We start from the raw sequence: 19,925 nt of genomic DNA on the forward strand, positions 1-19,925 counted from the left end.
TGCTACCTACAAGGACCCTTTGTCCCCAGAGTTGCCAGGAGCACAGCCTACCCAAGTATGAGGTCAAGAGGGAGGGAGGCAAGGCCAAGACATGGGCAAGAGAAACAGGTTCTTGATGAACCAGTTTGACTCCTGGATGCAGACATGCTTGAAGACAGATTCATCTCTTGAACCTCCCAGTGTTGTGAGCCAGTAAATTTCCTTTATTGCTAAGGTAGTTTGAGTTGGGTTTTGTCAGTTGCAGCCAGGAGACACACATGATGGTGGACTCATAAGGGACTGTCTGCCAATACCCTCCCTTCCAGGACCACACCTCCCCGCACTTCAGCCGAGCTGTCTGCATGGGAGGGGCCGTATTCTCATAGCCTGGTACTGTCGAGCTTGGGACCAGAAAGAGGGTCAGTCCTAGTTCTTGGGTCATAGGAGCAGGTAAGTGTGAAGTTCGTGAGAGCTGTGGGCAGGGAGAGAGACCCCAGGCAGGCGAAGAGAGGTGAGGCAGGGCACACCCCAGCGCCCCGGGCCCTGGCCCAGCTGCCAATGCTGGCCTACAGACCTCGTCATGGTTCGGTCGTGTAAGACATGCCCATGTGCCTCTAATTAGTCACGCTTTGGGGGCCTAATCTAATTCAGGCCATATTTCTGTAATATGCCTAATCACATGTCTCCCACAAGCTCCTTAAGCCACAAACCGCTTCTGATTCACTTCTGCATCATTCATACCTGTGAGGAGCTCTGCCAGGGCTCCTGCCTGTGTGGACACACCACTGACTTTATGTCAAGTGCTTGTGCATCCCAGGAGCTATGCTTAGTTGTTGTATCGGTGTCTTGTTTGATCCTACTGGATGCTAGTAGGTGGAACTGTGTGCAATTTCCAATAGTCACCTGTTTTTTGAGCTATAAAAACAGCCATTTCGTATGGCCCAGTGTCATACGAATGGTATTTTGCTGATGAGGCCAGCGAGGTTGGTGTCTTGCCCGAGGGAAGCCGGGTAGAAAACGGCGGAGCTGACAGCAAGGGGAGGCCTTGACTTTCAGTGGCGTGAGTGAGTGAGAGAGGGGAGACAGGAAGCGGAGGTCTCGTAACGGAGCCTGCGCCCTGCCCGTCTGCCCTTGGCACCCTGGGCAGTGAGAGAGGAGGCTGAGGGCCCACAGGTGCTGCAGGCCCGCCCCGCAGCTCCCGGGAGCCCAGCCCATGGACAGAATGTCAGGGCTCACTCAGGGCCTGGTTCGTCCTGCAAAGGCCCTCTGGTCAGGCAGCAAGGGCAGCACGCCTCTGGGGAAGGTCTCTGCCCAAGTCAGCCGCCCGTGACCTCAGGCAAATCCTTCCACCTGTCCCCGCCTCCTTAACTCCACTGAGGAACAGAGGTAACAAGGGCACCAGTCTCAGGAGGTTGTTAGGAGGGTGTCCTGAGTTAACTGTTGTCAGGTACCCAGCACAGCACCTGACAGGCAGTAAATGCTCAGTGAAAGTCAACCAGCCTTGCTGTCATCAGAAGCCAGGCTCCCTTGTACACCCTTCGCCACACCTGACAAAATGCTGCCGTTCCCATGCTCACTGTCACTGCCATACCTTCACACATGCTGTTCTCACTGCCCTGCCCTCCCTCTGTCTGCTTAGGGAATTTCTCTTCTTCCTTCAAAGAGCCCCCCTTCTCAGAAGTCTTCCTTGACCAGCCCTTCTCCCCACATCCCCCAAACAGACCAGAAAGCCGTCTTCGCTTCCCTCTCTGTGTCTCTGGTCCAGTGCCAGCTGAGTTGGGCTCTATGACAGCTACACAGTGAGTGGTGGTTGAGCGTTTACATGACTGTCAGCCCCGCTGGACTGTGAGGGCAGCTGGGGAGGGGTCAGTTTCTCTCCTGGGGGACCTCAGACTCTCAATGGTTTCAAGTGTGAAACAATCAGTGATTGAGATAGAAATCTCCCAGCTACGGGACAAGTACACAGAGGAACTTGAGTCTGGAGGGAGGCTGGCGTGTGGTGGGTTCTCACACTTCAGACCCAGCTCCCTGGATCCACCCATTGGAGAACTGCAAACCGTTTAGCTAGCGGCCCCCCGAAAGAATTTGGAAACACTGTGCCCTCTCACACATTCTATAGTTGACATCTACAATATTAAGGCTTAAATGGGGAGGACTTCCCTGGTGGCGCAGTGGTTAAGAATCTACCTGCCAATGCAGGGGACACGGGTTCGAGCCCCGGTCTGGGAAGTTGCCACATGCTGCGGAGCAACTAAGCCCCTGCGCCACAATTACGGAGCCCACGTGCTGCAACTACTGAAGCCCACGCGCCTAGAGCCCATGCTCCTCAACAAGAGAAGCCACCACCACGAGAAGCCCATGTACCACAACGAAGAGTAGCCCCTGCTCGCCGCAATGAGAGAAAGCCCACGTGCAACAATGAAGACCCAACAGACCCAAAAATAAATAAATAAATTTATGGAAATTTTTAAAAAAGCTTAAATGGGTGCAAAGGATGTACTTTCCAGGATATTTTAAATATTGACACTGTAAGGTTGAACTGTTTCGTCACTCTGTAACGCATCCAGTGAAGCTAAAGAGCATAGTGATTGCATCCCCATCATCACCCATGTAAACAGCATGCAAACAAGCTCTTCTTTATTAATGAGGTTTCACCTCACTTTTTTATCTCTGAAAATTGCATTCAGTTCCTCTCCCCCCAAAGTTTTAGCCTAATGTACTGTATTCTTATGCCTGGACGTCTCTTATTGATCACAGCATCTTCTCTGCACCAAAAACTATGGATGTAAACTGGTTTTAAAATTTTTAAATTTTCTGTGATCATAAGTCACTAAGTGTTTTTAAAATGTTATTCTGGAAAGGTATGATTACAAATATTAGTATGTGATTGACCAAAACTATAGATGTTACAAATATTGATAGCTACTGATTAAACAAAATGTTACTACATATTTCATTTTTTTATGAGTTGATTGGATTTCCCCCATTGTGTGTACCCTTGGATAAATATGAAGCTTATTTCTACAGCTTCATTTCTTCCTCATTCTCATTTTTACAGGTATAAGCACTCAGAAATCTTGTCACATAAATAAGGAACAGAAACGAAAGGAAGGAGTATTGGAGCAATGTTACTCAATTAACTCCCTTTGAGTTTCATGCCAAAAATCAATAGTAATCCATCATCAAGAATTATTTTTTGTTGCAACTTGGTGATAGGTAAATGAGAGTTCCTTTTTCTCTTTGTGTATGTTTCCATTTTTCATAATATAAGTTAAAGACGCTATGTTTACTCTCTATTGGCTGACAAAAGGATTGGGCCCTCCTGCAATTTTGTTGCAAGCAAAAGATAGAAACTACTCGACTGGCCAAAGGATTTGTCTCCCAGTATTTGGCGCCCTTAGAGCCCTTCTTCCTCTGCAGTCCCAGAGCAGGACTTCCAACTGGCCTTGCCGGTTGGGAGCGTTTGTCTTTCTTTCCCAAAGCAAGAAGCTGCTTTCTCAGGGAGTCAGTGCCCCATTTGAAGACTGTGGTGGACGACTGTGATGGACCCCTTGGCCAAGGACCTGGGGAAGTGGGTCAGACCAGGAAGAATGAAAGACAGACTCCATCTCAGAATGTAAGTGCATTTTTTGCCCCTTCCAGCCTCTCCCACACCCCTTGCTCAGAACCTGGCACCTTTCAGTGGAGACGACCTGAGTGGGACCTACCCAGGTTCATGCGGTTTAGAAGCGTGAAGCTGGAACTCTTTACATCCATCTTTTCCAATTACTTCAGCCCGGGAAAGCCTAGTGAATAAATTTCATTTAAAATAAAAATGAACAACTAAATGTGATCCTGGAGTGGATCCTAGATTTGGAATGGGGGCTGGGGGTGGGTAATGCTATAAAAGACCTCGTTGGGACAACCAGCAATATTTGTTTGAATAATATTTTGCAGCATAAATAACAGTATTGCATCATGATTAAATCGCCTGATCTTGAAAACCCTGCTGTGGTTGTGTAATAGGATATCCTTGTTCTTAGGAAATACACACTGAAGGATTTAGGGTTCAAGGGGCATCATGTCTGCAATTTACTCTCCCGATGCTTGGAGGGGGACTTGAATATGCGAAGAGGGGTTCAGAATGCTAAAACTTGATGAATCTGAGTTAAGAAAGGGGTCCAAGGGTTCTCTGTATTATTCTCACAATTTTTCTGTAACTTTGAAACGATTTCAAAACAAACTCTGGCGCCGCAAGCCCGGTCTCTGGCGCCGCCTGGTGGCTGCTTCGGGGAGCGCACCCTCCGTGTCGGAAACCTTTAAACTACCCGCCTCGGGCAGCGGCTCCCGATGTACCTCTGTCCAGCCACCCCGCGGATCAGCCCCTCCCGCCCACGGCGTCTCTGGCTGTGCCGGTTTGATTTTCCTTTCATAGGTCCGTCCGCGTCTGTGAACCTCTGCAGGCGCATTTCTTGTGCAACCAAGGTGAGGTCGCGTTAATCTTGGATTGAGAGTCGGAATTTCAGAGCTTCCAACCCGGATGCTTTCTACGACTAGGGAAACTGAGGCCCGGAGAGGGCAAGTCGCCGATCATGGCTAGAACCGAAGTTTTCCTGACTTCTTTGTTCTCTGCAAGCTGCTGGCCCGAACCCCACTGTCTCCTTCCTGGATTTGACTCAGATGCTGCCTCTCGCCTGAAGTCTGGGCTCCCACGAGGCCGCTCTGTGACTTCACTCACGCCCGCCACGCGCCTCCACCCGCCGGCCTCGCACCCACGCAGCACATTCTCGTCTCCGGGCTTTTGTCCACGCGGTCCCTCTGCCCCGACATCCCCCGGGGCTGCCTCTTCCTCCCGTGCTTTCTGCCAGCATATCACCTGCCCAGAGCCTTCGGCGACCACCCAACCACCTGAGCCCTCCTTCGCTGGTCTCCCCGTTTGTGCAACTGTGCAGTCACTTATTTGTCGTCTACTTGTTGCTCTCTGCCTCTCTGCCCCCACTGGAATGGGGCCCCCTGCGGACGGGACCCTGTCTTGTTTCCCGGTGTGTCCCCAGTGCCTGGTACAAAGCGGGGGCTCTGGCAAGGGCAGGAATGTTCGTCCCCCTCCTCGATTCCCCAGTATTGTGCCCACGTGACCATCGGCGAGGGAATGTCCCCCACCCCCACCCAGCGGCGTCTGTGGTTTCTGAGGGGCTCAAAGCCCCAAGGGGGAAATGAGGGGTGATGGCTCAAGTGACCCTGGCCACTGGGGACAGCGTGCTGGCCGGAAGCAGGAGCGCAGTCGCTCTACACAGTGCGGAGCAAGGGGCACGGCGGGGGACGCTGGGCTCAGGCCCCAGCCCTGGCCTCCCCCTCGCAAAAGAGGAGGGGCGGCGTGGGCCGGGGGAGGCTCCGCCCCGCGACCCAAGGACCGCAGCCCCGCCCAGGCCCGGGGAGGGTCCCACCCGGGAGGGTCCCACCCCCGGGACAATGCGGGGCGGGGCCGGAGCGGACAAGCGGACAATGGGCCCAGCTCACCCTGCGCGCCGCTTCCGGCCTTTCCCAGCCTGGGCTGGCGGGACGCGGGACCGCGGAGGCCGGCGCTGCTTTGGCTGCCGCACGTCCCGGCCCGGGCGGGACTAGGCAGCGCCCCCGTGCGGAGCCGGAGCCGGGGCGCCGCGCCACACCCCACCCCACCCCCCGCCCCGGGCCCCCGACTGCGGCGCCCTAGGGGCCAGCCCCCACCCAGCCCCGCAGGCGGCCGGCAAAGGGAGTGGTGGTTAACAAAATGTTTTTTGTGTTCTATTGAGGTATAATTTACATCGAGGGAAATGGACAGATCTCAAATATGTGAAGTTTAATGAATTTTTACACATGTTTATACCCTGTAACTAACTCTCAGAACAAGACGGAACTTTCCGGCTCCCCAGATAATTCCCTGGTGCCCCTCCCCAGTCAATCCCTGCCCCCAGTCCCAGCCCGTGGCAACCACTGATCCCTCGTTTGTCGGTACAGCTTGGTCTTCTCCAGAATGTCCCATAACTGGAATCCTGCAGTATGGAGACTTTTGAATCTGGCTTTGAGATTCATCCGTGTTGTGTGTCCGTAGCTCATTCCTTTTGATTCCACCGTAGGGCTGCATCTTATTTGTTAATCTATTTGTCGGTTGTCGGAATTTACGGTTGTTTCTGGCTTAGGGCAGTTATAGAGCTGCTATACACATTTGTGTACAGGTTTCTGTGTGCAAGTGTGTTCTCATTTCATGTCAATATCTAGGAGTGGGATTGATGTTTTGCCTAAGTCTACGTTTGACTTTGTAAGAAAGTACTAAGTTGTTTTGCAATGTCTGCACCATTTCACACACATACACATGCCCCAGCATTGTGTACGAGTTCCTGTCGCTCCACATCCTTGTCAACACTTGCTATTGTCAGTCTTAAATTTCAGCCATTTGAGTGGGTATGGAGATGTCTCAAGAGAGTGATTATTGACTCAATAAATGAAGAAACACCCAGAGCATACCAGCCTTCAGAAAGTCCCAGCAGTTTCCCAGCCTTTCCTCACCCTACTTCCAGGCAGTATTTAGGCACAGGGAGGGGCCAGAGTCAGCCCATGTGCATACTCTGGGTGGACAGATGCCTGTCCCCATCGGTCCCTAGGACTGAGCTGGCAAGAAGCTTTTTATGCTCAGGTCCTTCCCAGATGCCCAGCCCCCTGGGGAAGGAGCTGGCACTGAGTCCACAGGTCAAAAGGGATGGGATTGGGTTTCAACTTGGGTCCTACCTGCTCAGCCATCCCAAACAAAGAGCCTGTCTTAGTCTGCTTGGGCTGCTGTAACAGGATTCCTAGAATGAGTGGTTTACAAACAATGGATATTTATTTCTCACAGTTCTGGAGGCTGGGAAGTCAAAGATCAAGGTAACAGCAGATTTGGTGCCTGGTGAGAGCCGACTTCCTAGTTCAGTACATGGCTGGCTGCATTCTCCATGTGCCTTCACATGGCGGGAGGGACAAGGGAGTTCTCTGTCATCTCTTTTTTAAAGGGCATGAATCCTATTCATGAGGGCTCCACCTTCATGACCTACTCACCCCGGAAAAGTCCCACCTCCTAATACAGTCACATTGTGGGTTAGGATTTAACAGAGGAATTTGAGGGGGATGCACTCAGTCTATAGCAGAGCCTCCGGAAGAATCACTGAAAGACAAATGAGGAAAGAGGGGAGTGAACACAGGTGCAGTGTTTGGAAACCGAGGATGTGGAGGGCAGGCAGCAGCCCATGCACCTGGCAGGCAAGTAGTTCTCATGGCTAGACCTCTGGGGGCCACCACCTGAACCCACAGGGCACCTAGAGGCCTGGCTCTGCCTCTGAAGCCCCTTGTGATCTGAGTTTTGGAAGATGGGGAGATGGTGCTAGGAGGGGCCTGCCTCCCTGCCTTCAACCCATCTTTATTGCACATCTGCTGTGTGCTGGGCACTGGCACAGAGCACCAGCCCCTGCCCTGGTGAAGGTCCCGGTCTGGCAGGAGAGATGGCTGACAGCCCCCAACGAGCACGTTGATCTGGGAGGGCCTCTTTGAAGTGGGACATTTGAGCAGGGACTTGAGTGATAGGAAGGCAGCAGCCCTGGGGAAAGGGCATAACAGGCAGCGGGAACAGCAAAGGCCAAGGCCAGGAGGTGGGAACATGCGAGGTGGACTGAAGCAACAGAGAGCAAAGGGGACAATGGAAAGAGCCGAGGTTGGCGAGGGCACCGGGTCACATGGTGTCTTCGGCTTTGGCTGCTGTAACAAAGTACCACATCTCAACAACAGAAATTTCTTTTCCTACAGTTCTGGAGGCCAGAAGTCCAAGATCAAGGTGTCAGCAGGTTTGGTTTCCCCTGAGGTCTCTCTCCTTGGCCTACAGATGGCCCCCTTCTCGCTGTGTCCTCACATGGTCTTTCCTCTGTGTGTGTACTTGTCTGTGTCCTAATCTCTTCTTAAAAGGACACTAGTCCTATTGGCCTGGGGCCCACCCATAGGACCTCATTTTAACTTAATCACCCCTTGAAAGGCCCTGTCTCCAAATACAGTCATATTCCAAGGTACTGGGGGTTGGGACTTCAATATACGAATTTGGGGGGACACGATTCAGCCCATAACAGTTGGCTTTTGCTCTCAGGGAGGTGGGGGCCTGGGTAAGGGTTGAGCAAGAACAGAGAAGATCTGATTTGCCTGTTAATAGGATCCCTCTGGCGCCACGGCCAAGAGAAGGATAGACTGCTGGGGAGGAAACCAGTGAGGAAGCTACTGCCACAGCCCAGGCTAGAAGCCGGTGGCTGGACATGGGTGGCAGGGTGGGCGGGGAGCAGGGGTCAGACTCTTGTTATGTTTGGGAGGTGGGGCCTGTAGGTTTCCCAAAGGATGGATTTGGGAGGGGGGAGGCCAGGAGGGGGGATGGCACCCTGGGCCCTGGCTGAGGGAGGTGCCAGCTTCCCCTTCCTTCCCCCTTGATTCTTTATCCACCAGGTGCCTACTGTGTGCAGCGCTGCGCCCACGGGAGAGGCAGCCAAGGCCTAGAGGCCGAGCCCAGGCCCTGGGCGTGCTGACTCGGGCCTTCTCCTCCTCTGGCCCTTCCTCCCAACTCCTGGCTGCGGAGCCTGACCCCCACTTGGACAAACATCTTGCGGCCATTTCCGCCTCGCCTGCCTGGAGCCCCAGCCTGGCCTGAACAAACACTCGGGACCTGTGCTTCCGGCCTCAGCTCTGGGAAAAGCCCAGCGAGGGGCCGCTGAGGTCAACCCTGGAGGGAAGTGGGAAGGAGGCACCAGGGGCCTAATCACACCCATCTCAGAGGACCCTAGGGAGGCAAGAAGCACCCTCTGGGCCTGGCACCAAGAGGGGGACACTGCCCACAGGGCTGTGAGAGGCCTGGGGAGGGTGCTCCAAGGGACTCCCCCAAGGGACCACAGTGCTAGAAGGGGCCAGATTTTAACCTCTCTCCTGTGGCCTCCCCATTCTTGTTCCCTTTTTTTAAAATTAATTAATTTATTTTATTTATTTATTTTTGGCTGCGTTGGTTCTTCATTGCTGTGAGCAGGCTTTCTCTAGCTGCGTCGAGCAGGGGCTGCTCTTTGTTGCGGTGCACTGGCTTCTTACTGCAGTGGCTTCTCTTGTTGCGGAGCTTGGGCTTTAGGCCAGTGGGCTTCAGTAGTTGTGGCTCGCGGGCTCTAGAGTGCAGCCTCGGTAGTTGTGGCACACATGCCCAGTTGCTCCACGGCATGTGGGATCTTCCTGGACCAGGGCTCGAACCTGTGTCCCTTGCACTGGCAGGCAGATTCCTAAACACTGCGCCACCAGGAAAGCCCCTTGTTCCCATTTTCTGAAAAGTGTCGCACAGAGTTACACCTCCAGTCCAGTTCCTGTCACTGCAGAGCCTCCCAGTGTCACTGTCAGAGATTAGGAACCAGGCCAGGGGTGGGGCAGGAGTGGACAGACATTCTTGACAATGCAAATATGTGAAAATGGTTAATTGTGAGGAGTGAGCTCCCCATCCCTGGACGTATGAGCACAGGCAGCTGGGTGTGCAGGAGGCGACTTGCCAACACTTCCTCTTCTTTAACTGCCTCTAGCACCCTGTGAACTGTGGGCAAGCTAGTGGGTTCTGGGGTCAGAGATATCCAGATTCAAATCCCAGCTCTGCTGTGTGACCAACCAGCCCCTCAGTTTTATGGGTGTGAAGGGGAGGCTGCTTGGGGACTAAGTGAACTGGTTAGGGAAGAGCATCGCATCCACAGCGCTCACCCCCTGAGGGGCTGGTGGAGGCCCCCGTGCCCCCACCAAGGGGCACGGGGGTCTCCTGTAGCCACTTCACCGGGGGATCTGGGCTGGTCCACCACTCAACCCCCTACTTGAGCACTTTGCCAGAGAAAGCCTCCCAGCTGGGGTCTAATTTTGATTTTATTTTTGTTTTTCAGGCAGGATCTGGGAGCGGAAACAATGGAATTAATGTGTGTGAGGGTTGTTTTTTTTTTTTTTTTTTTTCCTTTGGAGCAGTTTCTCCTCATCTGAGAGCTGTGGGGTTGCATTCCCACCTAATCTTCCGGTCTTTGGAGGAGCCACCAGGAGAGGATGGGCGTGGGCGGGGCAGTCAGGAAGGGGGGATCTGGGTGGGGAGGTGAAAGGGAAGGAAGGTCCAGGCAGGGCCAGCAGTAGGGAAAGGAGTGATGTGTTCCTTCTTGCCTCTGGGACTTTGCGCGGGCTGTCCCCTCTCAGCCCCTGCCCCTGTTGGTAGCCCTGTGCCTCCTTGAGATCAGGCATCATCTCCTCCAGGAAGCCCTCCCTGACCTCCGCCACCAGGGCTAAACCGGTGTCAGCACCTTCCTGCTCTCATTACACTCCATCTTCCACTGTGGGCTGGTCCTATTGGTTTACAGCCCTCTCCTCTGCATGAGACTCAGCTCAGCACAGGGCCTAAAGACGGCCCTCAGGGAACACCAGCTGAGTAGAGCACAGAAAGGGGGACCCAGTCCCCCCTGCACTGTGGTCCTCACTGTCCGCTCAGGGGTCTTGATCTGGGAAGGAGAAGGCAACCGGGGAAAAAGCAGAGGGAGAGTCGGACTCAGATGTGAGGCCAGGGGGTCTGTGTAGGGGGTACAGGCATAGAGGGAGTCTGGATGGGACAGTGCACAAGGACTGGACTCCGACGACCCTGGCTGTGTCACTTTGGGCAGTGAGGTCTCCCTGAGCCTCAGTTTCCCTCTCTGTAAAAGGGATAACAGCACCACCTGGCGAAATTAACTTGAACTGCCCCAGCACAGGGCCCAGGAGGCACCCGGCAGGTGCTTTAACCAGCTTAGCAAGGGTGGGAGCTGGGGTTGGTGCCGAGGCAGTGGGAACTCTGTGTGGGAGGGTCCAGGGCATGGAGGCGAAAGCAGAGCCCCTGACCCGTAACTCACTGCGGCCCATTCAGCTACTGGGGCTAAAATTAGTGCGACCCCTGCCCCCTCCTGCTTTCTCCCGGCATCCTCCGCGAGGGGGCCATGGGTCCTGCAAATGGAAGTGAATTACGGTCAGGTGGGGACTCAAAAGTAAATCACGCTGTGACTAGCATTTAAGAGCCCTTTCTGAGGCTCCTCACTTGAACTCTCGGCCCCTCCTCTTTCACTCGGGGACAGTGCTGGATGGGCACGAGGGCATCCAGAGGGTCAGGGCTCCTGCTACCAATGCCCAAGCCTTGAGGTCCGGAGGCCTTGAGGTTGGGTAAAGAGAGAGGGACCGGGAAAAACACCTGCAGCTGTGGGCTGGATGATAAAAGGAGGCGGGGCTGGCCTGTGGCCGTAACTCGCAGGTAATGGGCGCCCACGCAGGATGGTACGGTCGCGCCCACCCTTACGCATGCACGTGGCACTGAGGCCCACCCCCCACGTCCGTCCGTCAAATAGCAGACACACGCGTGCACGCCCGGCGTTTGCCTGGTTCCACCCCGAGTTAATGCTCCAGGGCAGCGGAAGAAACTGAGGCACAGAGCAGGGCGGTGACTTGCCGGGGAGCTGCAGAGCTGGGGTGCCACCAGTGCTGCCTTTCAGAGGGGGCCTGCGGGCCACCCAGGTGAGTCCAGCCCTAGAAGTTGTGTCTGAGGGGAGGGTCTGGGGTGGGCAACCCTGTTAGCCCTTATTGGGTGGGTGACCCCAAACAGGTGGCCAGCTGTCCTGAGCCTCAGTCTCTCCACTGCGGTGGAGCTGAGTCTCTCCCTCTGGGCTGTGGGGCGGCCAAAGATCCTGGGCTGGGCTGAAGCAGTCTGAGTGCCCCCCCCACAGGCTCCCCGCCCCATCCCCCTTCCCTTTGTAGGTGCAGCTGTGCTTTTGGCCTCTGATTCCTAGCAAAAATCCACCAGAACCCACATCCCCCAACCCATGGCTCTTGTCCTGTGTTGCCTTTACCACAAATAATATATATTCTCTGATGAAACTTAGAACATTCAGACTTGAAAGAAAAACTTCAAATTCCCCGCTCCCACCCAGCAAAGCATCAGGGTTCATCCTGCCTGACTCTGCCTCTCCCCGACCCTGTAACCCGGGGCGCACACCCTTGGTGGCGGGGTCTCAGGGTGCCCATTGGTAGCTGCATGACTCGTCCAAGCCCAGGTCCTGGGGTTAGAGCGCTGACTGTAGAAGCCCTTGGTTCAGAAGGGGGAGGGGTTGCCCAACTCTGCCCATGGCACAGAGGGGGAAATGAGAATGGAGGGGCAGGGATGGGATGACATGGGTCCAGTTGAGGAAGTGAAAGTTCTCCTGAGTCCCCCCACCTCTGACAGGGCTGACTGCAGCTGGCCACCACCGCTGCTTGTCTCAGATGGAGGTTCACAGGGTGGTGCCACCCCCAAACCCAGCCGAAACCATCCTGGGGCCCCGGGCTGTGATGCAGGGAGGGAGCGGGTCCCCTGGTCTCTTGCCCAAGGAGCCTCAGCTCAGGGGGGCCGTCCCAGCCTCAGACCCCTGACTTTGGTCTGGCCAGCCAAGCCTCTTGAGTGAGGACGGGGAAATTGGGGCCAGGGAGGGGGCACTCGATTGGCCCTATTTTCAGGTAAAGACTGAGCCGGGACTAGTTTCCAGCCAGGGCCTCAGACGCCTGCCCCAGACATTCTTGGTGGCAGCCTCCGGGTCAGTGCTGGTGTCCCCTGAGTCTACTGTACCCTCTGAGAGATCTCCATGGTAACGCAGAGCTGAGTTCAAGTGCCGTGCTATCCTCGCTGCTGATGTGGCCTTGGCAAGCCCCTGCCTCTCTTTGACCTTCTGTAAAATGGTGCCAGCGAGACCTTGTGCTCATGTGGGGAGTAGATGAGATAAGTAGAGGCCCGCCCTGGGTGGGCCCCGGATGGATGTCAGTTGGGTTGGGGGTTGGGGCACGGGGCTGCTCCTGCCCCACCAACCGACCCCAGGTGTGGCGGGACAGTGGGCTGGTGGCCATCTGTGCTGAGCTCACCGGCTTCCGCTGGGGCCCCACGGGGCCGCCTGTTTTGCTGGGGAGAGGGTCTCCCCTCCTATCCTCTTCCTCCAGGCCTCCTTCCTGCTTCCCTAGGTGAAGCCGGCCCTTCCGTCCAGGCGCTCATCAATCGCACCCGAGGTGCCGAGCGTCCGGCTGGCCTTCTCGGGCCCTGACTCACTTCCTGTTTCCCGGAGCTAAAAATAGCTTCCCCTGGATGCTAGGCCAGCGCTGGGGGGCTCCCCGCCAAGGGCAGCTGCTCAAAGTCTCCACAGCGCGCCCCTACCCAGGCCTATGCACCCACCACTAAGTCTGTGTTCTATTGGACACCAAAGCAGCCCAAGGACCCATTCATTGCTCGCTTAGGGATGTAGGAGCAGGCCCCCTGGGGGCCTGGCCATGGGGCAGCAGCAGTGAACAAACAGATGAGGACCTGCCCTCGGGTGTCTGCAGACATTAACAAATAACTCTGCAACTAGGTGCCTTGAGCCCTGTACAGGGAGGGTGTGGCGGCCTCTGACCGCCATGGAGTCCACAGAGGCTATGGATGAGGGAAAAGGGGTGGGGCTTTACCGCTTTTCCAAGGGTTTCAAGTTGAAGAAAAACAGACTCTACAGATTTGCAATTTGAAAATCTCCCTCGGGGTGCTTCATGGAGAGGTGATTCCGGGAGAGGCAGGAGGTGGGGGTTCAGACCAATGAAGTAGTCTCAGACTGATGGGAGGTGATTAGGGGGTAACGTCTGGACAGGTGGGAGGAAGGGACGGGGTATCCGGGTGCCTCCCGGATTCTGCCTTGAGTGCAATGCGGTGGAGGCCCGGGCTGGGTCCAGGTGGTGCAACGCTTCAGTCCATGACTGTGGGCAAGTCACTTAACTCCACTGTGCCTTACTTCCCATCTGCAAAGTGGGTATAATGAAAGGGCCTCCCTTCCGGGTGGCTGTTGGGAGGAATGAACGTGATAATCCGTGTGAACCTCGCGGGCAGCCTCAATAAACGTTAGCTGCTTTTATTTTCTGCCTTAGGCCTGGCCTTCTGCCATGTGCCAGGGGCTGTGAAAGGGGTGATTAGGCTCCCCGGAGGCGGAGAGGTGCAGCCTCACCCCCATGTTGCAGAAGGGGAAACAGAGGCTGGGAGAGAGAAGGCCTCTGTCCCAGGTCCCACTGGGAAGTGGTGAGACAGGATGTAAACCTCGTCACTCTGGCCCCATGGCCTCCCACGGGGGTCCCAAAGTGCCTCTCCCCTGCCTGTGGCCCTAAGCTGGGGGAATGGAGGTGAAGCTGGTGCAATTGCCCTATAAATTTCAACCCAGCCGAGTCACGTCCTCGTAGGAAAACCTGTATTTTTAGACTCGCAAACCCTCCCCAGGCCAGGCCTGGCCAGGAGGTGTCAACCTTCCCTGGCAGGTGGGTGAGAGCAGGTGGGAACATCAGCAGGATCCTGGGGGGAAGGAGGGCCCTGGAGCTGTATGGAGCGGGTACCAGCCAAGAAGTGATGAGAGAACAGTTATTCATCTCCTCCCCCATTCATTCATTCGTTCACCCTTGTGAGCCTGCTTTGAGTCCAACCTTCTGCCTAGTCATGCAGGGGGCACAGGTATGCCCCCAACAAGATCCAGCTCCTGAGGTGCCCCCTGGTGGCGGAGCCAGAGCAACAGACACATTGTCACCTGGCGTGGGTGCTCTGATGGTGGCAGCATAGGGGGGCCATGGGAGCCCAGAGTAGGAGAACTAATCCAGCCTGGGGGATCTGGGAAGGCTGCCTGGAAGACGAGAGGCCAGAGCCCAGTCTTAGAGACACCCTGGGACTTAGCCAGGGTGACGGGGCAGGGAGGGAAGTTCAGGGTCATGGTGAAACTTAATATGCACACCAGGGCCCTGAGGACTGCAAGGCTTTGGGGACTCAGATTCGGACCTGGGTTGGGGGAGGTGTGTGGGGAGATACGGGCAAAAGACGGTGGCTCATCCTGAGACTCCCGGCTGTGGTTAGTGGGGGCTGCTCTTGAGTAAGATGAGGGATGGCGTCATCCAAAAGTCCCTGAAGAACCACTTCCAAGTTCCTCAACAGAGGGGACTTTGGCCAGGCTGAGTAATACTCACAGGCTGGCCTGCCCAAGGTTAAGGGCTGGACCATCCAAGGCCAGAGGCTGGACCACTCAAGGTCAGAGACTAGACCACTCAAGGCCAGGCTGAACTCTGCAAAACAGAGATCAAGCTATTGAAGGTTAGCAATAAAAATCTTGGAGTTTCAGGAGGAAATCCTCTAGCAGCCCTGGGGGCAGAGGAGGGTGCAGTCTGGAGAGGACAAAAGCCTCTTGAGGTGAGGCTCTGGCTGCAGGGGGAAGAGGAAGGGACAGGGAGAAGAGCTGCCTCTGTGGGCACCTGACACCCAAGCCAGCTCTGAGCTCTGTCCAGCTAGGGCAGGGCAGGGGCAGAACTTTCCAGAAGCCAGAGCTGGAAGGATGGTGGGAGCAGCAACGTCTCCTCCCCATCAATGACTTTAATAATAAATGTCATTGATTATTTACCACAGGCCAGATGGCTGGTGGCTCCACACTCTCTAGGGGTTATTTCATTTGATTCCCCACAGCCTGGAGGGATAAGAACTCTGAGACCCATTTCACAGGTGTGGAAACTGAGACCCAGAGAGGTGAAGGGACTCACCCTGGGTCATGCAGATGGGAAGCAGAGGGTTGGGATCTGAACCCAGGTCCCAGGACCGCAGGATGACAGTTCCATAGCCTTGACTGGACCCTACTCCTGGAGAAGAGGGAACAGCCAGACCTAAGAATTCCTACTCCACCTTGAGCAGCTGGGTGGCCCCGAGCGAGTCATTTCCCTTTTCTGAGCCTCAGTCTCCGCTGTAAATGGGCCTCACAGTCCCTGCGGTGTGAAAGATGAAGTTTATGTTGGATACTCAGTAACCCTGTGAGGGCTCCTTCCCCTGGAAAGCCTGCCTTCCTTGCTCCCATGGGCCTGGTTGCCGGAATGCTCCTCTGTGTATCCTCAGGGCATCATCGCTGCTGTGTCCCAGGGCATACAGTAGGTGCTCACTCAGTATCCGCTGGTATGAGCGTGGTTAGACAGACCTGGGTTCAAATCCAGGACCACTGCTTTGCCTCTCTGAGCCTGAGTTTACTCATCCATCAGATGGGATCACTAGCATGGACTTTTGACGGCTTTTGCAAGGATTGGCTGAGAAATGTCTAGCACACAGTAGGTGCTCAGCCCCTGTGACTCCCTGTCCTCTTCAGCTCTGGGCATCCCCTGCTTCCCTGTGGCTCCATTCATGGAGTCCCTACCTTCCGCTCAGGAATCACCTGCCCCTGCCGCCCAGCCTGCCCCGGGCAGCTGTCCCCTGGAGATGGCAGCAGCCTGGGAATGTGGGTGGGGTCCCCCGGCGGCGGCCCTGCCCCCTCCCCCGCCCCCGCTGCTGGACAGAGGCCTCAGTGTGGAGCTGCCGGGGTCCTTTCACGGGCCCAGACCCATGACTGGACGTCTGAGAATGCCGCCCATTATCCGACTCACAGAGCACAAAGGGGCCACGCGGGGGCTTGGCAGGCCAGGCGCCCGGGATGGGTGCACGGGGGCTCCGGGCCCCCACCCCGGCCTGCTGCGTCCCCACCACAGAGGGCAAGGATGTGCCCAGAGTCGGGAGAGGGCGTCTGTCACACGCAGGAATGAGAACCATTTCCTTCAGCCCCTCGGGGAGACAAAGACAGAGAGAAGTGAGCAGGGGCTCGGCTCATCACAGACAAGGGCGGGCACCCCTCCTGAGCCCTGATACCAAACCTAGAAGGCCACCACCCCCCTCCCCACCCTGCCACCTAGGGGTATCCAGTGGGGCAGGGGAGGGAATACTCCAGAACTCGGAAGGGGGTTAACCCCCACCCTGGTGTTCCACAGAGTCTGCAGTGGGGAAACACCAGCAGAGCCACGCCAGCGGCACCAGTGGTCTGGAATTGAGACACGAGTGTGATGGGTCCTGTGGCCCCCGTCAGTGCTGCCACTCGAGGGTCACCCGGCCCCTCTTGGGCCACTCCTGTAGGACATGGTGGCAATGACAGGAGACCCAGTGTGGAGGGGCAAGGCTGGCTAGAGATGGGGCAGGGGTCACTTCGGGCCACCTATTTGCTGTGTGACCTCAGGCAGGCCTCTAGGCCTCTCTGAGTCTGGCGTCCATGTTTATGAGAAGAGGGGAAGGAGACCTGGTGGAGGGTTAATTAAGGCAATTTTTTGCATCCGAGCCCTTAATGGCACTGGCACCGACGACACGTCTCAGTGGCAGCTGCTATGAGGATGACGTAATTATCTGGGTCTGGGGGCTCTCCTGAGCGGGGTACAGATGACCAATTTAGGACCCTGGGGAGAGGACCCCTGTGATTCAGAGCTGCAAAGTCAGTGGGCGCCATACTTCCTGACGTGCCAGGCCTTTGACACGTGTACGTTTTTCCATCCTCACAGCAGCCTTGTGAGCTGGATTATACTCCCCTTTTCCAGGTGAGGAAACAGAGGCTCAAAGGGAGGTAGTTAGTGCCACCAAGCTCACCCAGGTAGTTGGAGCAGAGCTGCACCTGGAGCTCAGGTCTCTCAACTCCAAGGCAAGAGGTAGAGAGGGACACAGTGGCCCAGGGCAGAGTTTGGAGGCCGGTGAGCTGCACAGCTGTGGGCAAGTGGTGTCACCTCCCAGACCGTCAGTGTCCCCGTCTATAAAAAGGGGCTGATAAAACCCACCTCTCAGGCTTGTTCCCAGGGGGAATGAGATGGGCAAAGCCCCCAAGGAACTGCAGTGGTGGCTCCTGGCACCGTCGGGCCCCATGCTGGGGCTGCTGAGCGGTCCCGGAGGCCTCTGTTCCTGTCACCAAGGCAGTGCTTGGAGCAGTGAGCATGTCAGGAGCACTTCCTGCAGGGGCAGCATTTGCTGAGGCCAGGCCTGAGGGACAGGAGGGCAAGGACCCCCTCCTCCCTGTGCAGCCCTGGCCCCACTGTTATTTTTTCCAATTGAAGAAGGAAAACATTTCCTCCTCCTCCTCACGCTCTGCCCTGGGCAGCCAGAGAGCCGAGGATGGTCGGGGCAGGATGGGGAAGCCCCTGCCCAGGCAGTGGTGAAAGGCCCAGGCCCGCCTTCTCTGGGCCAGCCTGGCCACCTACCCCTGGGTGTCCAGGCAAAGACCTGCCCCGTCTGGGCCGCCATGTCCTCACCTACAAAGGCACTGGATTAGATCAATGTTTCCCAAATTTTAGGCATTTTGTACCACTAGGCTTATGACCATATTTGTCTTTAAGTTAACTCACATTTTAAAAACTTCGATAGGGACTTCCCTGGTGGCGCCGTGGTTAAGAATCCGCCTGCCAATGCAGGGGACACAGGTTCGATCCCTGGTCCGGGGAGATCCCACATGCCGTGGAGCAACTAAGCCCGTGCACCACAACTACCGAGCCCGCACGCCACAACTACTGAAGCCCGCGCGCCTAGAGCCTGTGCTCTGCAACAAGAGAAGCCACCGCAATGAGAAGCCCGTGCACCACAACGAAGAGTAGCCCCCGCTCGCCACAACTAGAGAAAGCCTGCGCGCAGCAATGACCCAATGCAACCAAAAATAAATACAAGTTAAAAAAAAAAAACTTTGATAAATGTATTTATCAAGCAAGCTTTACGTCATTATTATACTTGGAAAGCCTGTAGTATCACTTGCCAAAACCAGAAAATAACTGCAAATATTATAAAGAAAACAAGGAGGTATAAGTAAATTCTAGAATGTTGAGCTTGAGACCTTCTCTCTATTAAAAATGGACAATGACAAATGTTAGAGGCATTAAAGACATATTAGCCCCAAACAGAGTCCTTCTCCTTGATATAATCAGAAGTCTTGAACAAAAACTGGAAAAGGCGTGAATCACAGTGTAAAAGCCGGCAGTCACTCCAGGGTTGGTAAATCTGGTTTAGTTAATTCAAAGTGAGTTGATGCCATCCATATCCCCTTGGTTCGCTCTAAAATCCCTTCTGGGAGGATACCCCACCACCTCTTAGCAAGGCCAGGGCAGATGCGGGTTCTTTCATTCATTCGTTCCTTCCATCATTCACTCAGCCCAAGTTATCAGCACGTCTCTGCCCAACCGGGGGTATAGGGTGGCTGCCCCCATGGTCCATCCTGGCCTGAGGGAGCTCCCAACTAATGGGAAGAGGGGAGAAAGCACGGGACTTGGAGACAGATCTGGGTTCAAATCCTCCCCTTGCTAATAGCTCTCAGTTTCTCCATCTGTGAAATAGGTTCGATGACCCCTGCCTTTTCAGCTGGCTGTGAGGATGGCATCAGATTGTTCAGGGCAGTGCTGGGGGCAGTAGTTTGCTCTTGGTAGACAGTGGCTCTGCTAGCTACCATGAGGCCCTAATGGGCCATTGCTCAATGTAAGTGGAAAAGCGGGCATTTGCCCAGTGCCTGCCACGTGCCCAGCACTGTGCTTTCTGGTACATTCTGTTCTTCACATCATATAACCTCCCAGGGGCTGGTGTGCTATTATGATTGTCTTCATTTTACAGACAAGAAAACTGAGGCTCAGAGAGGGCAAGTGTCTTGCCCTAGGCCACACAGCACTTCCACCTCCAGCTTATGTGAAGACACTTGGACCCCGGCTATGTCTTCTGCAGCTAACCTGGCCCTGCATATCCCCAGCTCCAGGCGGCTCCTGAGACCCAGCACTCAGCTTGGCAGGTAGTTTGTGTCCAAAGTGCCCGGAAGCATCCACTCTGCACCAGACTGAGTTGCGACCACACAGAGCATTATCCTCAAGGCTCAGTGGGGGGAGCTGCAGGATGCGGCAAGATGAGCCCAGAGGCAGGAAGGAAGCTAGGAGGGGCGAGAGGGGGAGCGAGGGGTGGGAGATAGGGAGGGAGACAGAGAGAGGCAGAGACACAGAGAGATAAAGAGATACACACACAAAGAGACAGACAGTGGAAGGGTGGGGGGAGAGACTGGGGGAGAGAGAGAGAGAGAGAGAGAGAGAGAGAGAGAGAGAGAGAGAAACAG

The sequence above is a fragment of the Physeter macrocephalus genome, unplaced genomic scaffold, assembly GCF_002837175.3.
Source record: "Physeter macrocephalus isolate SW-GA unplaced genomic scaffold, ASM283717v5 random_579, whole genome shotgun sequence".
Classification (NCBI taxonomy): Eukaryota; Metazoa; Chordata; class Mammalia; order Artiodactyla; family Physeteridae; genus Physeter; species Physeter macrocephalus.